We start from the raw sequence: 3847 nt of genomic DNA on the forward strand, positions 1-3847 counted from the left end.
GCCGCCCCACGCCGCCTACTCGCCACCACTCGCCGCTGCCCGCCCGCGCGGGCTGCCCTGTTCTGACACGCCCGTCGTGTACGCCTCCCAGCCGAGGTCGCCCCGCTGGCCGCTGGCGCCCCGTCGCCCGCGCGCCCTGCCTCCCCGCGGCTCCCCCCTGCACATGCCCCTCTCTCCGCTGGTCGCCGCTACTCCCCTCTGGCGCCCCGCCGGCCACGCGCCCAGCTCCCCTCGCCCGTGCCCATTTGGGCGGGCGCTCATGCCCACCCCGTTAACCCGCCCCCGGTAAGACACCCACTGACCAGTGGGGTCCGCCCACTTCCATGTTTAGAAAAAAGATATATAAAAAATAAAAATAAAGTAAAAAATATTAGTTAATTAATTAATTTATTTAATTAACTTAACTTAAATAACCTTATTAGTTACCTAATTAACTAGTTAACTAGTTGTAGTCAATGACAGGGGCCCCACCCCCTGTTGACCAATCAAACTTTGACTAGTCAACTGGGCCCCCCTGCCCACCTATCAGTCACTGTGTACACTTTGTGTACACTGTGCTGGGTCCACCTAGCATTTTAGCATTATTTTCGGATTAAAAAATAAATCCAGAAATTCATTTAAACTTTGAAAATTAATATAAAATAAACCGTAGCTCGGATGAAAAAGTTTTATACAAGAAAGTTGCTCATAAAAATATGATGAATCTAAATACGCCTTCCGTTCGTCTGTCACACGTCCCTAGCATAGCGAACATGGAAACGTCCCCCTCCAGTTCGTTTGCTCAAAAATGCCAAACACCCGAAAAATTTCCCAGATGTTATCCCCCTTCGTCAGTATCGCACATCACTGCATTAGAACACCCCTAGCTCTGCCTGTAGTCATGCCATGCATCTATGTCCTTTGTATTTACTGTTTCTTCCTCCTCGTCTTCTCCATGTGATCGACTACGTCACCGACGACCCTCGTTCCCTTTCAGCAGAGCTTCCAGGCAAGCAAACCCTCCCCCCTTGATCATTCCGATATCGCCCAGTTCATTCTCTCTCATGCTTGCATTAGATTTTGCTACTGTAATTGATTGCTCCTATCTGATGCATAGCCTGCTTTTGTAACCTGGTGTTGTACCTTACCTGCTTATCCTAAACTACCTAGTATAGATTGGTTAGTGATCCATCAGTGACCCTCACCTTGACCCAGTTGCCCCGGCTTCTTGACCAATGACTCGATCAACGCAATCGATGCCCAGATCCTGACACTTCACACCTCACTCCCTTTGGTTGTATGACTCTGCAGAGCTACTATCGAGTGCCTAGGGTGATACCTCGTAACGCACTCCTGATGATAACTCTATAGTGTAGCTAGTCGGTCGTGGTCTATCGAGGGTGATTCCACCTTCACCACTCCCGATGACGACTCTGCCGTGCAACACCTCAAGTGTGAACCTCGAGGGTGATTCCTCATATGTTCACCTTTATGGTTACATTAAGCGGAACTCATTGAGGGTGATTCCTCAGGTTCCCCCCCCCCTTGATGTTTCGAACACATGGTTACCTTGACTTCATTTCAGACCCTTGTTAAAGTTGGGCGGGCCTAGTGAGCACCGCGAGAGATACCTTTGTGAAAGTCGGGCGGGCCTGGAGAGCACTCGCGAGATTTTACGATGGCGGCTGGTTGTTAAGCGGTATCACCCAAGAGGTGGTGGTAGCTCCGGACTTATCCCGACAGTCGTTACCCTTAATTTTTAATGCACTAACAGGTTTGGGTATTTGTTCTGAGTTAGCCACTAGCCTATACACACTAACCACCACGCGGGAATAGATATGCGCACTCGGCGTTGTAGTATCAGCCGAAGCTTTGTCAGACATCTAGTTCAGCATTGTGGCATGACCTGGTCGGCACCCTACAGGAGGTGGCCTGGATCACCCTGCGCGCAATGACCCGGAGTGCAACGAGCGATGGGCCCAAGACCCCGGAGTGCTTAGGATGTAGACCGGCGAGGACCTCTCTGCTGAGCCTAGGTAGGGCTGCGACATGTTGATTTTTCGAGGACGCGCATTGACCTAGGAAAGTGTGCCCGGCCAGAGTAATCAAGCATGTTGGTAAATGTGGTGCACCCCTGGAGGGAAGTTTATCTATTCGAATAGTCGTGTCCACTGCAATGGACGCTCGGAATGGTATCCTGATCTATTACAACTAGAAATGGATACTTGAGACATGTGATGGATATGTGGGCTCCATGATTGCTTTCTCGCAGGGAGTCAAGGAAGGATTTGTGTTCGTTAATTCTACAACATTATTGTTAATTATAAAATGCTATTTTATACTCTTCTGAATGCTACAAGATGCTTGAAGATGCTAGTCTTTGAGAGGCTAGACTTTCCCTTCTCCTCTGGCATTCTGCAGTTCATTCCATAGATACAACTCATTCCTTTGATACCGATGCATACTTAGAATAGTCTGATGTAAGTCTTGCGAGTACTTTCGATGAGTACTCGCGGTTGGTTTGCTACCTTTTTTCCCCTATACCCGGTTCCTGCTATCAGAAGGTGGATCCCAAGAGCCGGATGTCACCCCCGTCGTCTACTACTACTACCCCGACGGAGCCTACTACTACGTGGAGACTACCACGACCAGGGGTAGTTAGGAGGTCCCAGGCAGGAGGCCTTGCCTCTTCGATTGTGCTACTTTTGTGCTAGCCTTCTTAAGGCATCCTTGTTTAACTTATGTCTGTACTCAGATATTGTTGCTTCCGCTGACTCGCTTGTGTATCGAGCTTATGTATTCGAGCCCTCGAGGCCCCTGGCTTGTAGTACGAAGCTTGTATGACTTTAATTTGTGTCTAGAGTTGTGCTGTGATATCTTCCTGTGAGTCCCTGATACGTCTCCAATGTATTTATAGTTTTTGATTGTTCCATGATATTATATTATCTGTTCTGGATGTTTAATGGGCTTTAATATGCTCTTTTATATTATTTTTGGGACTAACCTATTAACCGGAGGCCTAGTGCCAATTTTTGTTTTTTTGTGCCTATTTTAGAGTTTCGCAGAAAAGGAATAGCAAACGGAGTCCAAACGGAGTGAAACCTTCATGATGATCTTTCTTGGACTGAAAGCAATCCAGAATACTTGGATTTGAAGTCTGGAACGCCACGAGGAAGCCACAAGGCAGGAAGGTGCGCCCCCACCCTCGTGGGCCCCTCGTAGCTCCACTAACGTACTTCTTTCGCCTATATATACTCTTATACCCTAGAAACATCAGGGGGAGCCACGAAACCACTTTTCCACCGCCGCAACCTTCTGTACCCGTGAGATCCCATCTTGTGGCCTTTTCCGGCGATCTGCAGGAGAGGCAATCAATCACGAAGGGCTTCTACATCAGCACCATTGCCTCTCTGATAAAGCGTGAGTAGTTTACCCAGACCTTCGGCTCCATATATAGTTATTAGCTAGATGCCTTCTTATCTCTCTTTGATCCTCAATACAAAGTTCTCATCGACGTTCTTGGAGATATATTCGATGTGATACTCTTTTGCGGTGTGTATGCGAAGATCCGATGAATTGTGGATTTATGAGCAAGATTATCTATGAATATTATTTGGTTCTTCTTTGAATTCTTATATGCATGATTTGATATCTTTGCAAGTCTCTTCGAATTATCGGTTTAGTTTGGCCTACTAGATTGATCTTTCTTGCAATGGGAGAAGTGCTTAGCTTTGGTTCAACCTTGCAGTGTCCTTTCCCAGTGATAGTAGGGGAAGCACGGCACGTATTGTATTGTTGCCATCGAGGATAAAAAGATGGGGTTTATATCATATTGCTTAAGTTTATCCCTCTACATCATGTCATCTTG

The sequence above is a fragment of the Triticum dicoccoides genome, chromosome 2B (assembly GCF_002162155.2).
Source record: "Triticum dicoccoides isolate Atlit2015 ecotype Zavitan chromosome 2B, WEW_v2.0, whole genome shotgun sequence".
Classification (NCBI taxonomy): domain Eukaryota; kingdom Viridiplantae; phylum Streptophyta; class Magnoliopsida; order Poales; family Poaceae; genus Triticum; species Triticum dicoccoides.